Below are 21,115 nucleotides of genomic sequence, written 5' to 3'. Positions count from 1 at the left end.
TTTGTAAGGGATGTTTCTTCGTCTTCGTGTTGTAATTGGAAGTATGTTCGGCTATCATCGGGAGGTATGGAGTTGAAATCCCGGCGAAGGCACTGCTGATTTTCCCTGTTCCTTGCTTCGGTAAACTTAATGACTCTACAATTTTGTTATGTACATGCGCATAAAAGGACATTGCTTTTCTGTGCTGGGAGAACAATTTTGTTATGTACATGCGCATAAAAGGACATTGCTTTTCTGTGCTGGGAGAACAATTTTGTTATGTACATGCGCATAAAAGGACATTGCTTTTCTGTGCTGGGAGAACAATTTTGTTATGTACATGCGCATAAAAGGACATTGCTTTTCTGTGCTGGGAGAACAATTTTGTTATGTACATGCGCATAAAAGGACATTGCTTTTCTGTGCTGGGAGAACAATAAACATGTAATTTTCTCTCTTCGCATTTTAGAAATACTTATTAAATCATTTCAGTGAATTCTAAATTCTTAAATAAAAGCTATCGATGACTAGCGCACTAAAAACTTACATCTGGAGAAGGAAGGAAGAATTACATAATATATGTAACACACATGTATCATTAGTTTTTCCCAAATGCATAAGATAGTCTGCCACAAATGGTCACTGATAAATGCAAAATTAAGAACAGAAAAGTCTGTGTTGGATGAAAAATAGATAATGTAAAGGGTACACGATAAGTCAATTGACAACACATTTGGTACATTAAATTCTTAAATATATCATCCCTGATAAGAAAATATATTACTCTCTATAATGCCTAGTTATTGTTAAAAAACTGTAAATAAAATGCTGTGCACACACAAATTAATAAATATTACGTAATATAAATACACGGGTTTTAGCTTTTTTATTTTTAATTTTTTTCAATGAAGATTTCTACAACTGCAATTTTTTTGGCAAACAGTTCTGCAAAGTTTGATGCCATTATACATGCCCCAAGAGCGGCCGAGAGGTTAAGTCGCTGAACTCTGAGAGTTCCAGGTAAACGGGAGGCTTGCATGGGCGTTTCCGTGGTTTTCCCCATGTGTAACGTGTATGAGCCAGTTCCCCTCAGAAAGTCGTCCATGAAGGCATCACTTCCCTTACGCAGATAAACCATCCTTTATATATGTTTCTGGATTGCTCCTAGGTAGCATATATTAACAGGTGAGAGCAAAAACTACCTTTTCCTCTCCTCTCTAATACTCTACTGAGCTTTCGCCTGCGAATCTAAATACAGAAAAGTATAGATTCGAAGTTTACATTTAAATTATATTACAAAATTAAGACGTTTCTTAATTACTCTCCCTGTGCATATTACTACTTACTCATTACTATTTTTACATATCAGTATTTCATGCACTTTTGCTTCTTGTAAATTTTTACACGGCAACAAAAGATTCCCTATTTCACGTTTTCTATTCGCCCCTAAAAGGAGTTTTGTGTAATATTCCATGAAGCTACCTAGATATTTTCAAAATAGGTATCACAGCTTCAGGGATAGATTAGTAAGGTATTTTCTCCTTCTTCGCTGTGTTGCTTCGTAGTTTAATAGGAAAATGCATCCGGCTGGTGAGCGAAAGGTCCCAGGTTTGGATCCTGCGGGATTCTGATTGCACTGCGTTATTTTTTCGTCTCCCGCTCCGAAATAAAATGCCTAATCGCCTCTACAGACGCTTTGTAATGTTTTTTAAACAGTAAGTTTCTGATTATTAAAAGTGTATAGGCTTGGATGTAGACTTATAAATCAATATTTTTTCCATTTATATTAGCATTCATTGAAAGCAGACACCTTGAATGGGACCCTCTTGATGATTATTTATAAATCGCAAAATTCAACAACAATATTACCGCCTTTCTTCCAACTTGTTAGATCTTCCACAAAATAATTATTAATTTAGGCATCAAAGAAAAGTCATTTAAAAAGATAATAGTAGTAACATTTTTTTATCTTCTACAACGAATGTTAATCTCTACACTATGTTGATAAGCGGATGCAAATAAACATATTTATACATACAAGAACAATCAACCGATTTGAAGCTGACTGGTTTGTATTTTGCGCTGAAATCGAAGACAATTTTAAAATAAACAGAAAAGGGACGTAAGAGCAACAAAAATGTTAACGTTTACACTATTTACAGGAATACTGCATACTGTATAAATCAAATTTCATGAAGTAAAATACCATATCAGTTGTTTAGTCTTAAAGTAAAAAATACACTGAATAACAATTATTGGAGACGCTAAAGCATCAACAATCAGCAGTCTTGTTTTCTAGCATCCCAAATAATAATTTTTTACTATCTTTTCCTTTTTCTGGGATGGAATTTTCCCTTTCAACCCTAAGACACATGCATACTTTTTTATATTAGATTTTCAATGACAGAGAATGAAAGGCCTTAAATGTACAGGTTATACATTATCAGATTCCTAAAATACATATTCATGCGTCGCAACGGCATTTTTCATAAAGGAAAGGAACACAACAAAGACAATGGACAATTTCCACCGAATGAAGCGAAAATGATTGGTCTGAAAATCCTAAATATTAAAATGCGCCATCAAAACGAATATTTCGGTCTTTCTATTATGTTTACAATGAACTCTGTCGTAAAAGACTCAGTATTTGTCACGTAGTTATTTAAGAGCGATATGTATTTGCCTTTGTTTGAGTTCAAGGTCAATGTGCTGAGTGCAGCATATACTTCGAAAATGGATTTCTGGATTTCCTGCTCATACATATCTTGCGCTATATCAGATAACATTCATGTAAATCCATATCTGATAACATGCATCTAAATCCATATCTGATAACATGCATTAAAAATTATCAGGCATCTAACTCCAAAGGAAAACTAGCAAATTTGTTTACGTAAAATTTTAGATAGCTGATAAGCAAAATTTTTTACAGCTTTTCCCCATCATTTTCGTCTTTAGAATGAGTTGTTCTAATAAATGCAAGCCAATTTTACACTTGAAACCTAAATATTCTCTGCAAATTACCAATTCAATGCAACCTAGTTTATGCTATGCTGAATATGCCGTATAGTCATTTACATCCTTCACCTGCTCTATCACAGTTTCTAAAAGTTTTCCACGTGCAGGTTGATGTATGTTTAATTGTTGATCTACATTTCGCATTGAATAAATGATTACAGATGATCAGCAAGATTTTCCAGAATAAGTTATTTAAAAAAACATGACATCAAGATTAAAATTTTCATCTTCGGCCAGAAACAAGTAAAGTGAGTATGAAAGAGATATCTCTATTCCTTAATCTCTCGAAAAACAGGGGGAAAGCATTTCTCAGATTTTTAATTACCACTGGATTTGTAATAGCCCTGTTAATATTATTCACACTTAGCATTTTTCTGTGCTTTATCATCTATGAGGTACGATGATGAAAGCGATAGCGGTCGGTTCGAGATTATACAAACAGTAAGCTACCAAATAGATAAGGGAGTTGAAATATATTAATTATTAGCATATGACATCTAACAGTTATATCTTTTTGCTAAATCATTCAACCTAGAAAAACAATGTAAACAACAAAAACAAAAATATAAAATATAAAAAAGCCGACAAAGAGATATGAATAACATTGAAAAAATAGCTTTCGAGAAAGTTCAAGAAAGACAACAAAATCAAATAAAATGTTATAGCGTTAAAACATCTCCAAGAAATTCCACTGAACAGAAAAAGTTTTGTGAATCAGCTGATCTATCTCATACACATCTGCTCATAATCTGCTCATCTGCAGAGTTAACATTAACTCTGCACTCAGATTTTAGTGTGTAGGCATGTATTCTTCAGTCAGTATTTTTTGCAGTCTTCCTAAGGGCCCGCCATCTCAGTTATAGTGAGATCCAACTATAATGTATGACTGTGTAAGTGCACTGGAAAATATCAATATTTATCGTTTCCGTATTATTACTCTTGAATCAATATATTTTGAAATCGGCTGCAAAGATGGTAATTTATTGCTCTTTAACATTTATGTTAGTTTTAATTTAAAGTTAAAACATTTTATCATTCTAGACTTTTATATATATACACTTTTGATAACTTGGCTCGCCAAAAATATAAAGCAATCGAATGAAAAAAAAGGGGGGAACCATAATACTTACCTCATATGTCTCGAATAACATGCTGGAAACTGAAAATGAATGAATTGTTTAGAAAAATATAAACTGAATCTCTTAGAAACTGACTCTTTTAGAAAAATATGACACGTGTACAACTAACGATATGAAAAGTACCTAATACACGTAGTACCACCAAAAAAAAAAAAAAAAAAAAAAAAAAAAAATTAAGCTTTCAGATTTTATATTACGTTCAAAACGGCGGTTTTTTTTTAACGTTTTGTGTGTTTGTTACCTTTACTTATTAAATATTATGTTCTTCGAACTTAAAGCATAAATTTCAATTCAACAGCAATATCGCAAGATAATTTTAAAAGAGTACATCTTTTCCGATACACAGACTCGCGCGCCGCTCTTGAGATAAAAATGTTTTTTTTCTTTTGTACAGTGTTGTCATTGCTCGCTTTGAAATCGTTGAGTTTCTTTATCAAAAATTCATAAATGCTTTACAAAATATAAAATAAATAATAAAACAAATTACAAATTTGGATTTCCAGATGCCCATTTTCGGGTGGAAACGTATGTTATTCAAAATTTGATGGTTCTAGGTACCGTTGTTTTATCACAATGCGAGAAACATACATACATTTATGAATATTCTTCATTATTTAATTTTTTAAATATGTAAAGATTATGTTAATTTTATTAACAGTTAAATTTTGAGTTAAACTTTCTTTCCTATCAATTCTTAATTTCAACTTACCACTTCCGGCCAGAACGTAGTTTAGAATCACGTCTGAATGCTAATGAAGAACAGCGGTATTTAACCGCGAAGTTTTACTGTCTTAGGGAGAGAGATACCAGATATTCTGGCAGCACGCGTCCGCCTTTTTAGGCTACTCTCTCGTAAGCTATTATTACGCTCGGCCGTACTTTAGCAACACCCCCTAGAACTAACTCACAGAGGTAACTCACTGAGTCCAGGTGGTGCTGACTTTAGGCCTTTGATAGCTCCGCAGTCAATTAGCGTTAAGGGGGCAATTCTGTTAGAATTTTGATAGCTTCGGCTATATCTCTTTAGTTAAGGTTAGTTAAGTTTGATTTTTAGTCTCTGTCACACTTGGTCGGCTTTATTGTACAACTCCAAGACGGAGTTCTGTTAAATCTTAGTTGAATAATAAAGAGTCTTTTACCCTTTCCAAGTTTATTTATTTTTTCACGAACTCAAGCGATTATTCGCTTACTAGTTCTTAAGATTCTTCACTTTTAACTGTAAATTAGAATTACACAGTGGAGAATCCTACAAATATAATACTAAGCGATAATATTTGGTGGCAACTATCTGAAAGTTATTCAGACTTTTAAAGTTTTCGACACAAGATGCCAAAACGAAATTAATAGCCCTTCTGGACTAACGCCCTTCGAGCTAAAAAATTAAAAACACACTTTAATCCGAAAATACTAGACCTTACAATTTGTACATTTGTCAAAATTAATACAAACTACAGCGACTCAGAAACTAAATATATATGTATGTAACTAAAAAATAAAAATTGTAGAAAGCTCGCCTAAAAGTTACCAAGAGCTGCTGCTCCAAAAGGTTAAAGACGTTTTCAAAAATTAATACACATGAAAAGCAAATCATTAGACATGTAAAACATAAATACAATAAAATTAAATAACAGAAAAAGTTAAAAAGTAAGCGGAAAATGGTAAATTAGCCCATGCTAATAATATTGTAGTTTCATAACGGAAAATCATGCAAAGTCGGCAACTAGAACAACACAGACTCACAAAAATCACATCAAATCAAATGATGAAAACAAATTATAAAAAATGCTGCAGCGGATGATGCGGAAGTACTGTAGAAATTGAATTACGAAATCACAGAAAATGCAGTCAGGACAGTTTCAAAAACAATGAAACAAAAAACGATCGTTTAACGACCTGGCAGACGATAACAGGTTTATTGCGATATGCCTTTTATCACTTGGCAGATTGCTAAACGATCGTTTCTGCTAGGTAAAAAGATTTTTTTAAAAAATGCGGCAGATGTAACGGAAAAAATTTCGGCAATGGTTCATGTCTTCATACTCTACAAAGCAGCAAGACCAACATTAGTCTCAGGTTCAGTATTGCATTAAAGCGCAAAATTGGTTGTAGATTCCGAGCAACATTTCGTGCAACATTCAGATTTCATTTGATTAAACTCTGAATCGCATACGCAAAACATAAACTGCGTGTTTGTGTGACATACACAATCTTTCCGATTCTCTTAAAATATTAGGAAGCTATTTCGTTTCACTCATCTCTAAATCAGGGAGGTTGCATACATTGGTAAAAACATTTGGGGGAAAAAAAGAACTATGGGTACAGAAGCAATGATAAATCAGATACTCACTCACTAAAACTGATAGTCAGAATTCTCTATCAACATATTTATGTTCACGAAAACGAGATGTCAACTCGGAGTTTGTAAAGCTTTAGAACCTGAGAACGTACGTAATGTTCTGCAATGATTTTCCATTCCCCGTACATGCGCTTGGCACAAGCGTGCAGATCCATGGGAAGACAACATTCTGCTATATTTCGGTTATGAAGCGGATTGTCATCACTTCGCTTGCATTTCAAAGCTTACTTCACCCCCCCCTCTCGTTGCCATTCTGAACACCACAGAAATGAAAGCACTGACATAGCGGTGCGCACAAATTTTGTGCCGCGCAATATTTTTAATAAAAAAAACTGCATATTTCAAAGTTAGAGAGATTTATATAAAAAAATTTTAAGTTTCATATAAATGCACCACTTGATAAGAATTGGCTGGTATGCAAATTGAAGTTCTTTTCGAACTTTTCTGCATAAATATCACGGAACTTTGATGTACTTTTTTCAGAATTTGGAACAATGATAGACTTTGGACGTTTGGTAAAAAAGGAAGTTGTTTTTTTTTGGGGGGGGAGAAAATCCCCCCTTTTTTTGGCAACAATTTGCTTTTCGCAATTGCCTGTTTAAAGATTACTATAATTCTATCTATTTCCCACAAGAGCAAATTATGTTTCAAAACACGTAAACAAATAACGGGGAAAAGTAAACTAATTAGTCTTAAGTATTCTCCAAAAAAATACTGAATTTAAAAACTATTGAACTATTGAATTAATTGCAATGAAGGGAGCATGGCGATTAACTCACAATAAATTTAATTATTAGCTGGGAATATATTTAATAATTAACTTGGAATAAATTTAAGTATGCTTGTACGTGAAATATTAGGTTTTAGATACTCCTCATGTAAAATGTAACTGCGGTACCAGTGAGTATGCCATTACACACGATTAATCTTAAACACGTTACTTGACTAAACCGCATTCAAGCCACGTTGCTCTCATTTAATACTATCATGCATTTAATCTCAATGATGAAAAATATCAAAGAAAAAATATATAATACAACTTCAGAATAGCAATTTTCTTGCTATTCTGAAGTTGTATTATATATTTTATATATTATATATAGGCATATATATATATATAGGCATATATATATATATATATAGGCATTTATATATTATATATAGGCAAATCCGTTACCGTGACTTTTTACAGCGACGATGTTAGAAACATCTATCGGCCGGATAGATGACAGATACACTAGCAATCTGTTGCGCTGATAATTACTCATATCTTACAAAACGGCAATACGAATGTACCTGTAATTTGCTTTTTTAAAAACGAAACGCATCTCATAAGTCATGATCCAGCTCGCATCCAATAAATTAATTAAATCATTTAAATCTAAATTTGACTTCCGCATACTGGTCCTAGCGTTAGTTGTGTGTGTAAAATTAAGCAACTAGTTTTTATGCAATAATTTTCGCATGTCGAATTGCAGTTTCTTCGCCAGCTGGTGCTAGACATATGATTTGCTTTATTTTTTCCCTGTGACATATGGGTTAAGAGAAAAAAAAAATATATATAAATAACTCAGAAAGCTTTCAGATTTTACATTAAGCCCAAACGGGCGTTTTTTTAACGTTTTGTGCGTTACCTTTTTTTTATTAAATATCATGTTCTTCGCACTTAAACTATAAAATTAAGTTCAGCAGCGAAAATAATTTAAAAAATTATCGCAAAATAATTTTAAAATGAGCATATCTTTAGAATTTCGGAAACACAGTCTCGCGCGTTGGACATAATTCACCCCCCCCTCTTACAGTGTTGCCATTGCTCGCTTTGAAATCGTTGAGTTTGTTCACCGAAAATTCGTTAAAGTTTTACAAAATATGAAATCGATAATAAAACAAAATACAAATTTGGACTTCCAGATGCCCATATTCAGGTGGAAACGTACGTTTTTCAAAATGTGATGGCTCTAGGTACTGTTGTTTTATCACAATGCGAGAAACATGCATATATTTATGCAGATTCCTCATTATTTAATTTCTTTCAATATAATGCAGGGTTGTAATATTTGGTGGCAACAGTTTGAAATGTGAACCAACATTTATCGTAAATCAAAGCAAAATTCCAAAACGTAATTAATAGCCCTTTTGGGCTAACGCCCTTTGAGCCCAAAATGCTAATTCTTCCTCCCCCCTCTTTTTTTTTTTTTTTTTTTTTTTTTCAAGTTAATTGCGTTATTCTTTGCTGGAATGCTTCCTTCCATACCCATTCTTTGATTATATACCCTGCACGTTTTCTCCCCTTTTTTCAGCTTATTCACATTTAAATGGAAACGATTAAAATTACTAACTAAAACGGAAACTGTAAGAAATTACATTAAAAAGAATTCACTATATCATTGAGCAGTTTAAAATATGTTTATCGTAAAAAATTACCTTCAAGAATGAAAGGCAAATGTAACGAGAATTCTTTACTATGTTCATTCATAACCATATGTACTAAAAAAATTTTATATATATATATATATATATATATATATATTCAAAAACTGTTTCACTAATTTTACAGCCATATAAATAGCTAGTTGCGGCTCTTGGAAAAGCTGTTAGCTGCTCTTACTGGCATTAAGTTTGACGATCTCTGGTATATACTAGGGATGAAATTGCAGACGCTAGAAATGAGACAAAAGATGAAGAAATCAGAAAACAGAAAATAAAGCAATTAGAGAGTAAAGAGCTAAGTAACAAAAAGTAGTAGGAAAGTAAAGGGGGAAATAAAAATAATAAATTAGTAGCCTCTATTTAAAATTAAAAAATATGAGTCCACTAATGTTTTCCTACCAATATATCTTCATTTGGGTAGAATAGGACAGAGTTAAAATACGTCGGAAACTTTTATCTTTATCAATCAGAGTTAAAATAAGTCGGAAACTTTTATCTTTTATCTTTATCAATCACACAGTGAATATCATACCCGGGAAAACAGCCCGATGTCCTACCATTTCTACTATCTAAGTCAGACACTTTCTCAAGAGACTAATGTGATGCGTGTGTTAAAACAAGAAGGGCTATAACAATAACATTATAAACGATTCCAATAATATTAATTCCTAACAAGTCTCTTTGAGCATAAAAATTGACATTTTGAAAAACATTTCGTTGAACTATAGCATTTGTGATTCAAAATCTTACAGAACCTGATACTTTTCTGCAGGCTGGACACTGTCTCTCTTTTTCGCCCAGGTACGTTATTAATTATAATGCTGATCACAGATCACTGTACTCTTAATGTTGGTCAATTTTTGGGCCATAAATGAGTCTTTTTTTCCTTTAATATTTAAATGTAACTTTATACTTGGAACCTCGAGCATAACTTTATGAATCTCGTTGAATAATTTGGATTCATTTAGGCAGTGAATGATTGGATTCATTAAATACATAATCTTTATTCTTCGCTGCTTACATACATAATCTAAATAATAATCTTCCCTTCGTTACATAATCTTTATCTTTGCTACCTATATTTTAATAAATTAAAACTACACATCCAAGAACAGAGCAAAAGAACAATGATGCAAAATACTAAACACGAAATTCTCAGCTTCGTAACATTGAAGCCCGAGGCCCATTTTCAGGCATCTGATCGCTTTTTTTTTTTTTTTTTCCTGACCTTTCACCCCCCCTGGCTTCGCTCCAAGATTTCTATCCAAACGCCAAATCTCCCTTCCCCATACGGTCCTCTTCCACACGAGGGTTTGGAAGGCGATGTGGGTGGGCTCAGTACTAACCACAGCTTTCCTTCTTTTAGGGGAATATTGAAGAAACTAGCCAGGTTTTGAACGTCACAGAAAGTGACTACCTTGACACCGATCCGTCACGTTTCTTTATTTCTCCCTTCAGAAATTACTATGTTTTTATATTTATTGAATTAATTGCCCGTTTGATGATCTTTGCAACTTAAATGAAGTGCGGGAAAAAAGAATAATACCTCATCTCCTCTTGAATTTGGAAGAATAATTTGAAATTTTTTTTCGCACGAAATGAGTTAAAAAATCTATCTTAAATTTTCATCGATGTTTAGGAATAGAAACGAAGTCTAGAAACTAAAGAGCTAAGTAAACATTTAATTAAAACGAAATTCATTTTAGCACCGAAAAACTGAAATTATCGTCAAAAGCACATTTTCTATTTCAAATAATTTAAAATTGCAAACATCCATTAAGTTACATATAATAATCTAATACGGTTTATAATGGAATGAAATGATCAGCACACAATTTTCATTGAAAATATCATAACACATTTTTATTTCATGATTTTTTTTTTACATAATTATATTGTATCATTTGTATTACATACTATTACGGATCAACATCATAGAAATAATTTCTCTTATAATTCTTGACAAATATATATGAATACTCGAGTACATTTTCTACTCAAAAGGTAATGAATATTGGCCTTTTAAAAAAGTAATCCTAATTAAAATCCTAATTAAAATTAAAAAATAATTAATCCTAAATAAATTCAAAAATATATATTCAAAAATAAATTATTTGTAAGAGAAGCTAATAGGAATAATTACATACATGTATAGCTATAAAACAGAACTGTGTTTTTCAACTGTTCTTAATTCTAAGGAAAGGCGGAAAGAATACCTATATCATAGTTCCCTACCAAAAATAACAACTAATAAAGTTTCAGAAATATTTAGCAACATAGCATAATATCAGATTAGGGATTTTTCTTCCCTTAAATTTTAGCGTTTCCAACACGTAAAATGTTAAATTATTTTTGAACAGTCGACTGTCGATTTACACATTTAAACTGAGATAAGTTTTCTTTGGGTTTGAGGCTAATCTGCAATTCCTTCCCCTTGGGGGTTAATAAAGACGGGACCTTACTGCTTCAAGAGTAATTCGAATTGCCATAAACATCCGCCCCTAACCGGTACTCGAACCCAGCACCTGCTAAACGGTTCAAGGGTCAAGGAATTTTTCAGTTACGATGCTTCCAGGCCAAAACGCCACTTACACGAGGCACAGTGTTACCAGCCCACTGCCAGGTGAACTAAATCAAAGTTAAAGCTAAGTTCGCCCTTTGCCCATTCTGCAATTTAATTTAGAAAGCTTTCGAGCTTAAACAAAACTGCTCATATCCGCAAAACATTTGAGAGACGAACTTTTCCGCAATTATTGTTAAACTACTATATGTTGCTAAGCATAGTTATATTAAGTTATTCGACTAATCACCAATAGATTAGATTTTTTTATTATTATTTTTCAGTCTTGTTGTTATTATTTCTTAAATAAAATGCTTTATTTATATTTCTGCTCCTATGTTCATAAAACACACTTTTTATCTGTAGCTAATTTTTTAATCTGGAAAGATCATTACATAATAATTCATAATTTTTTATGTGTACAGAATTGATTTTGTGCTAAATAAAAATCGGGATGTATTTCGTTTTTAATTTTTCGCTTGAAATTTACATACTACGCAAAGTTTTCAGTAACATTTCCGGACGAAACGCTTCAACAAAAAAACTTGGGCATTATCAAAACTGTTCTATACAGACCAAGCAAACTATACTGACTGCTTTGCAAAATACAAATTATTTCATTGCAGGAAATACATCGAATTTCTAGCCAAAGTAATGAAACAAGTCTTCAAAAGAAATTTTCATATCTGTTTATCCTCTTACCAAACGTCTTTCATAACTTAAAACTCGGTATAGTAAATCGAATTGCGTCAAAACATGAAGCATCAAATGACTACAGATCTTGACAGCTAGACACTTCAACTTCATACGTATACACAGACACTTCTTTTCCTGCTGTTGCCACCGGATCACACACACACTGTGAAAAGAACTAGCATGCGCAGTCAAAAACACGTGCTAGCTTGTTAGACTTTTTTTTTTTTTTTTTCCACAGAAGCAGACAATGGGTGAACGAATTTTCAAAGAATGAATAATCAAGGAAAGAAATATTTCTCGTGCTATTTTATATTTTTTACACCGAAAATTTTTACCTGTTGTAGAATTTCGATTTAAAAAGGAGCAATTACTTACAAAATATATATACAAAATATATATATACGCTGCACTTCTTACCAAAAAGATATAAAAAATGTAAACATTACGTTCTGGAACAGGCACGATTAGTGGGCCAGGTAATTTATTGCTTCAAATGCCAATTAAAAAAGTGAATATTTAAACCTGCCTCGGCTACCAAGTTTGTTCTTCATTATGGATCTTTACGTATGCTTCAGCATCTATCCATATCATGAATCAACATTTCTAGTTTATTATACCTAAATGTAATAAACTGGTTGCGTAGATGTTGACCCATAAAAAAGAAAAAATTTGGCAGTTATGTAAAAGCAATAAGAGGCAATTAGAGGAGATTTAAAGATTAATTTTAATGTGCTCATTGTTAATTAAAATATTTAAATATTCATTGTGAACGGTGGCTGCAGCGAACAATGTAGTGAAACAGCTTTCGGATGAAGATACAAATAAATTTGATTTACCTGTTAGAAGTTATAGAGTGTGATTATATATTGTAGAAATTTCAGTTTAGCAAGGAACTTATTTTACGAGCTAAAGTTGCAGATGTTTCTACTCAAGAAACTGCTCAATAGATTTTCAGTTTTACTTCGCTTAGCTTTCACAGACGAAGATATTGATGTTGCAACAGAAAAAATGCAATCATAATTTTACAGTTTACGATTATTAAGTTACAGAAGCAACACTAATTGATACTCAAAAGGGTCTAATCGAAAAACTGAAAGGTGCTAATGAAATTCTATAGGGAACTCTTTAAAATAACGTTATCCATCTTGCCAATTCCTCAGAGCAATGCACAGTGTAAGAGAATTTTCAGAATAGTTATTAAAGTAAGGACTAATTTCAGATCCAATGTAAAGGACAACACACTGCAAAAACTTTCATTAGCAAAAATATGCCTACGTAACATCTGCTATAAGAAAAATGAAAGTGTTCTTCCTCTACAAAAAAGTAAAATATGTTACTGCAGTTAACAATTGTATGAAAACGGATTAAACTATTATTTTTATATAAAGAGCATCAAATAATAAATATTTTTAATGTATCAGTACTTTTGCCCTAATTGCATTTAAAGCTTGGAGATATTAAACAGAAAGCTTCCACAGTTTTTTTTTTTTTTTTTTTGTTAAATTCTATAATGTACATTTTACTGCTTAAAAATTACTTTGTCACTGAAATAATTCTCCTGTTTTCTTAAAAAAATCTGATTTTTGAGGTGGGCAGATTGGTATGTTTGATGCAGTTCATCGCAATATATTAAATCTATTTTATTCATTTGTCACTTTAAAATGCACCCAGATTTCTTGCAAAAGTTATTCGTTTTGAAGTATAGTCTTAACAATTTTTCGCTTGAAATTTACATAACATTCAGGTTTCAAACTGTGGTACACATACCGCAGATATAACCCCTTAGCTTTCAGTAAGTACTCGAGCGGCTGCCAAAAAGTAAACTAGAAAAATGACAGCATGAGCAAATATACCGAGGAATTTTAGAAGTTCCTTCTTTTGTTACCATACAAGCAAGAAAGTTCCTTCTTTTGTTACCATACAAGCTTATTCAACAGTAATGCTAAAGCTTGCCTTTCTTTTCAGACTATTGCTGAAGTCGTGCAATCAGTGAAAATGGTGAAAATGGTGTAAGCAAACATGGCCTTTGGAAAACGCAGACCTTGAACCAGAAGCTAAAAGGCAACTTTTAGAGATGATGGTTGTGAATTGGTGCTAAAGGCAAAGATGATGAATATTGATCACAAAGATGAACTCATATCAGAAGAAATCTTCGAGCAGTGAGCAAATACAATCTTGAATACTAATCAGATGAAAATGATCCTGGACACTTAGAAGATTAAAAAAAAAGTTATGCATTTGTTCTATTTTAAATACTTTAATCATAGATATGCATTTTTAATATATTAAAAACAACTGTCTCAGTTAAATGGCAGGTACTTGTATTTTGTAGGAGGTACAATCTTTCAGAAAATTTTATCCTAGAAGTACATTAAATTTTTAGTTATGGTAAAGGCGTACAACCTCTGCAAAGTTTGAAAACCACTGATGTATTATCTACGATCTAAGACAACAATGATTTCCGTACTGAAAGGGACAACCTTCATACCAAGTAATTAACTTTAGTATTGATAAACACTTTACAATATTGTAAATGTGAGCAATTATTTCGTTTTCTTCGTGAAATTTGAATTATAATTTCTTTCTTGAAGCTTACTTGTTATGTACTAACAATTATTTCGTTTTCTTCGTGAAATTTGAATTATAATTTCTTTCTTGCAGCTGTGGTGTTATGTACTAAGAATATAGTACATAACACCACAGCTGTGCCTAGACATTTCTACATCTGAAGGAAAAAGGTAAATGCAAGCCCATATCAATAATGCAAATAATCTAGTATATCTATACATTTTTACAGTCACCGAATTTAACTACTGTAAAGGCCGTTATTTTCGCAAAAATGAATATATCGGTGATTTCGCGAGCTGAAAATTTCGCTAATTTTATATGAACAGAACCGAAAGTAGAAAAATTTCAAAAGTACCTAAGTAAAGTTGAGAAAGTTGAAAATTTCCAAAAGTACATCTTTTGCATAAAGCATTTTAAGAAACTTCCCTTTGTCCGAAAAGTTCGTACCCCCCCCCCCGGTTCTCGTCTAAATGGCGAGTTCAAGCGTTTGCTCAAGAATGAGTTTATTGAGTGGTATTCTAATGAGCTTCAATTGCTAGAGGAAAAAGAATCTGTGGACTTGCGAATTTATCCCATTCTACCATCTTGATTCTTCATATTTTCCTTTTGTTGTTCCAGACATTCTTTTATCTGATGCAGAGTAAAAGCACGCTGTCACTATCTTTCCATTCGACACAAGCATCACGACTAAAACCGATTCACTCTTCTAGGCTTGTGCGCGTATTTAACGGTATTGAAGCCAAACACGAGATAATTTTGAATGCCTTCAAAGAAGCTGGTATAAATAGTATTCTAAGTGAATGAGCTGCCTTCTATTAATTTTATTGTTTTCTATTCGAGAAATATAGTTGTATAGTATTCAAAAATAGTTATACGAAAGAAAGTTGTCAAGAAAAAGCTTGTAACTGTGCAATAAATGATTAAATTTTTAGTAAGTGAAAAATTTCTGATTTTTTATTATTATTTGAGGCGGAAAAAAAATGTATTTCGCGAGGCTCACATTTTCGCGATTACAACGGGTTCGCGAAAATCGCGAAAATAAGGGCCTTTACAGTATTTTAAATCATAATATTATGTTAGTAAAGAGTTAAAGTTTCGGTCAAGGAGGAGAATCACTGAAAAATACGTAACTATAAGTATGAACCAATTTCTACGTAAGTTCCAAATGTAAATTATCATGTTTGGAAAGCGTGTATATAGTACTCTCAAACTTAGCTATTGCATTGTTTCAGAGTAAATTGATCTCATTAATTTTGCTGCCGTTAATTAAACTGGATTATTTGTAACACAAAATTGCTTAACTTACCCCTTAGATTTAATGAAATTGTATAATAAAATTTACAAGTTAAAATTTATTTCATTGCAGACATACATCATATAAAAAAAGAAAGGTACCGCCCAGTGGGATAGTGGTTAGTGACTCTGTTTACGTACTAAAGGGCCCAGGGAAGGCATGGATGTTTTAAATGTATAGTAGCTTTGCGGCACCGGGGCACGCGAAATATAGGGCGAGCCGAAAGTACTCCCATGTGGTTTGCTGGCAGGGGAAGAGAGGTCGGATACCCTCGAACGTCCCCCCCTTCAGGGTGCTCTTCCTCAAATCCTGCTGTCACCTATATGGTGCCCAAGGCTCTTGTCAACTACATACGCAGTCTTGTACCCCTTGCCATGATAAAATTCGTGGGTTATTCTGATTAGGTCAGACAAATGAGATTAGTAACAACAATAAGGAAGGTAACCACAAAAATCAATTACTTCAAATTTAAATAATGTTGTTGTTCTTTAAACTGATACCACGTTGAGTCGCATGTCAATTTATATTCGTCAGATTGATTGAGAAGATGATTAGAAAGATGACTAAATAGAAACCAGATAATCGGCCATAACTCGGTCAGAATTAAATGCAGTACCAAGAATTAACATTTTAAGCTATTTTTAATAGTATTAGTAAAGTTCTTTTTTTTTGAAATATGGTTTTAATTGATTTTTAATTTTTTGCAACTTATTTGGCGTCCTTCCTAGTCGCTCAGTCTTCCAGCCCTATAGCATTGATAAGGGATCCTGTCAAAAACAAGCTAATAATACCTAAATTCTTCGATGTGTGATGTTAATGTGAATTTTCGGCAACGCAGCACATCCTCGCCTCTAAACCCCGCGTTGTCCAATGATAAATTAACCTTGACCTTGCTTTAGGTCATACTCTTCAGCTTAATAAGTTTTTACACCGAATACCAATAAATTCTCTTAATTTCTCAAATGAATCAATCTGCTGAATACTTCCTGACAAAAATACTCAATAAATGCACATGCACCGACTCATAATGTGAGTTTATTTTGATAAAATTCGTGGACTCGTTTACTCATCAGCAAATAAACTCACATTTCTATTAATGCTAAAATTAAATTATACCAGCTATGAGCAGCACGTAAACACCATACCTTTTAAAAGGGAAGGAGAGAAAACAGTGTCTTTTAATTGGAGCCAACGTTAAAAGATTAATGTGGCTCCTAAAAAATTAACAGCAAAAATCTTTCAATCATATTTTGTTTATTTGATTTCTATATTAAATTAATATATTATCATTATACTTCCAAAATTATCAGGAGCCAAACTATAAATAAGCAACTTATTTTCGCACTCCCCGTTGTAAATGAGAAGGTAACTCTTAAAAATACACGACAGTATAAGTGGTATAACTACAAATATATCACAACTTGCCTTTGCAAAATTATCTGCCACAAAATGCTTTACCATTTTACTGATTCAGCTGCTTTTTTCATATTTAAGCATTTTATACTCGCTCTTTTAACTACAGATTTTTCTGTTTTGCACTAGTACGCAATGAAACTAAGAGAAACCAAATTACATATGCTACGTTTGAAAACCTTAATTTTTAAACCAAACATCACAAGCCCTAATAAAGATACTCCAAAACATCGATTTAAAAACAATAATAATAAAATGTGTGATAAATTAAAGCAAATATAATAATTTTCAAAATGCAATTTTAAACTAAAAGCAATGAAAAGCAAAAGAAAGGAAAAAAAAAAAAACTAATAACAAAATACGACATAACGGAGTAGAACATATATACGATATAAGAAGTATATAGCGAGAAGTATAACATAATACGATATAACGAAAAGTATATATACTTCGTATCCCTTTATTTCTCTTAGAAATTGAGTTTATGCAGCCTTTTATTTCTTAAAAAAAAATTTTTTTTAAGTATAATTTTATTTATTTTAAAAAAATGTGGTTTACAGTGAAATATTTATTTTCCATTTAAATATTTTTAAATAAAATTTCTTTTTATCTTTAAAAGTTTTTTTTTCTCCCCTGGTAAAGATTGGAATTGATCTCAGTTTGGGAACAAAATTTAATATAACTTCTTATCCACGAACTGTATGCTTGGCCTACCAACTTTTTTAATGCTTAAATTTTCATAGTGATATTTTATTGTTCATCTATACATGTTTAGTCATAGTTTTCATTAATAAAATGATTGCTTTCGCTATTAAAAGAACTCTCCATTACACACAGAACACGTTTTTCAAAAGTTTATATACCGTCTGACATTACAAGAGTGAAATGTAAAACGAAGAAATACGCTGGCATGTGCCGCTCGGCAGAACTGTTGAAAACCGAAATACAGAAGATGGCACGAGGATGCGCTTTTGCTGAAATTAAAGCACTGTGTGTGTATTTCAGCACAAGTAAGACAAACTGGACCACGCACAAAACAAAATCATTGATATAGATATATATAGATATTCCTTAGCAATGATCCATATAAATAAGTAATTAAATAGAAGTTTTTAGGTTTGTAGAAACTTTGGAAACTGCCTGAGCCTTGTAGCAAGGCGATCTGGAATAATAATTTAAAAAATACTAATGAAATGAAAAATATAAATATCAATAATGGACTTAATTAACTAGAGAAAACAATAATTATACATTTTTAAAATTAAATTTTATAAAAGAAACAGAAAGTAAATTAACAACAAAAGATGATATAAAATATTTTTTAATCATTCAGTTTTTCACAATAATCATCACTCATTTTTTTAAGATAAGTTTTTATCGGATTTTTTCAGGAAAATATATTTCTTTTATATTTATACTGTGAGCTTCTGAACAGCACCCAAAACTGCTGAATTTAAAGGGTATGTTTATGGAATAAACATTGCACTTCATTTTATTCACAGCATTGACCATCGTATTTGAACCGAATTACCGAATTCTTGTTAAGTATGAAATTTTCTAATGTTGCTTTACTTTTTATTTTGTTTTGTTGTTTCTTTCTTTCTTTCCCTTTTTTTTTTTTTTTTTAAAGGGGCATTTTTATAAAACATCATCAAAGCCACTACTTTTTCTGTTACAATTTTCATTATTTCATGATTACCAAACTTCAATGCAGTACACTATTTTACCTATTAAATTATTCATATTTGCAGAAAGTCATTGAAGAAGAGAAGCCCATTGGAATAAGGGCTGTTGAAATACCGATTTATGTCTGAAAAGAAGTGAGTAGGACTTCGGTTAACAATGAGTGTAGAAACCCATAAATGAAGTAATAGTTAAAAACAAATAAATAAGGAAATTATGGAGTTCAAGAAAAACCGATAACTTGGCATAAATTGAGACGGGAGTAATAAGGCAGAGTAGAAAGAAAATAAAATCTTTTAGGAAGTTTGGAGTAACTTTCCTTCGAAAGTTTTCCAAGAAAAACACAGCCACTCCCCCCCCCCGAGTTCACTATTTTTTGCAGCATTAACTAAAAAAATTAAAAAATTAAAACTACTAAAAACGAACTTACCCTCTAAAATCGGTGCCTGCAAATTCAGCGAAATTCGATATTAGAACCACATAATTTAAATATGAATTCAGTCATGTGCTTAACAAACTTCATGAACATTCGATGCCAATATTATGCATAAATTGCCAAGATTCAACCAAACTTTTTCTTAAATTGCGCGCTCGAGATCCGCGAATAACACACTTACGTCAACTGAGTAAGAAAACAAAACAGCCTCACGGCCGACTCAATCACCTTTGGACCTCCGACGAAGACTGTTCTACGAGGTCACTCTCGCATATCAACGGTTGTCTGAAAAGGAGGACAGAAAAAGCGCGGTTGTGAATGGCAGCTGTTCGCCATCTAGCGGCATCGCCGTAAATCGTTATGGTGAGAGAGTTGATTTAAAACCCAACTCGCGAAAACAGCCATACCGCGCATGCGCCCATGCTGCGCGTGATTGAGACATTAAGCGCTAATAAGCACTGGCAATACACGTAACCGGAAACTATTACTATATAGAGAAAGGCTATGAATCAGACAAACAACGCCTATGTGCAATTGCTATACGTGCAAGCTGTTTTGCGCATTCTTCTGACTTAGAGGCGAGATTATCAAAATATATATTTTTTAAATTTAAATATATATGTAGTATAATGGATGTAAATTAAAACTAAAATTTCAGTTTAAAGCTTTAAAAATTTCTTTCAGAAACTCCAAATAGATTAATTATGCTTTAAAGCAGGGTTTCTTAAACTTCTTTCATTCGCGACTCCCCTGAGATTTTTTCGCGACCCCCAGGACCCCATAATATTTACGAAAATGTTGTGGGACCCCATAAGCATTGCGCAAGTCCGACACACGCGTGTGTGAAACTGTCAGTTTTTTAACTTGTACTGTAATATATATACCATTGCAGTTTTAGGTCATTAACTTTAATTTCTAAATTTAAGACATAGAACGATGTAAAAATTTTAAATAAGTAACAGACGTCGCGTGCAAAGCAAAGAAAATAAACGTTTATATTATAAAAAGAGTGCGTCGAAACGTTTTCGTTTTTTAGTTTGTATTGTCTTATCTTTATCTATTTTCAAATACATTGTGTAAAAATATTTGGTAAGTGTAAAATTATTATAATAAGTTAAAGAAATATCAAAACTGCTACATTTTTGGCGACCCCCTGCTGCAGGTCCCGCGACCCTCTTGGGGGTCGCAACCCACACTTTAAGAAACGCTGCTCTAAAGCAACAGTAATCAATAACTTATAATTAAATAAGCAATGAATATAAATTACTGCTTCCGAAAGGAAGCGACCGTAATGCGCTCTTAAACTGTGCCATTTCAAAATTAATGGATGTTATGCGATTCTTGCGTAACATTCATGACGCAGATACGTGCAAAAGACCTCAACCAATAATAATTTTAGAAACTTAAAAATTGCCAGTTAAAATAGAGCTTAATCAAAACTGAATCGCTCTGAACTCAGCTGCTTGCTCTCCACTGCTGCACTTATTTTAGGCGTCTGAAATTCATTGGTATGAAGACGTAGAAAAGGCACGAATGTGATCAA

At 32.4% G+C, this 21,115-nt stretch overlaps 1 pseudogene across 3 annotated transcripts in view; it reads right to left on the bottom strand.

The window, feature by feature from the left end:
• Positions 1–19,886, bottom strand: part of LOC118197438 (toll-like receptor Tollo pseudogene) — a 156,421-nt pseudogene extending 136,535 nt beyond the window's left edge. For all 3 annotated transcript variants that reach the window (XR_015038406.1, XR_015038407.1, XR_015038408.1), the window contains exon 1: positions 19,567–19,886. The product of XR_015038406.1 is annotated as a toll-like receptor Tollo pseudogene, transcript variant X1 (transcript). The remainder of the gene's footprint in view (positions 1–19,566) is intronic.
• Positions 19,887–21,115: the final 1,229 nt, after the last annotated feature.

This window comes from Stegodyphus dumicola, chromosome X1 (genome assembly GCF_044657685.1).
Source record: "Stegodyphus dumicola isolate Sdum_Otavi_A_Nest chromosome X1, ASM4465768v1".
Lineage (NCBI taxonomy): Eukaryota > Metazoa > Arthropoda > Arachnida > Araneae > Eresidae > Stegodyphus > Stegodyphus dumicola.
Note: the sequence above shows the minus strand (reverse complement) of the source record. Positions and strands in the feature narration are given on the sequence as shown.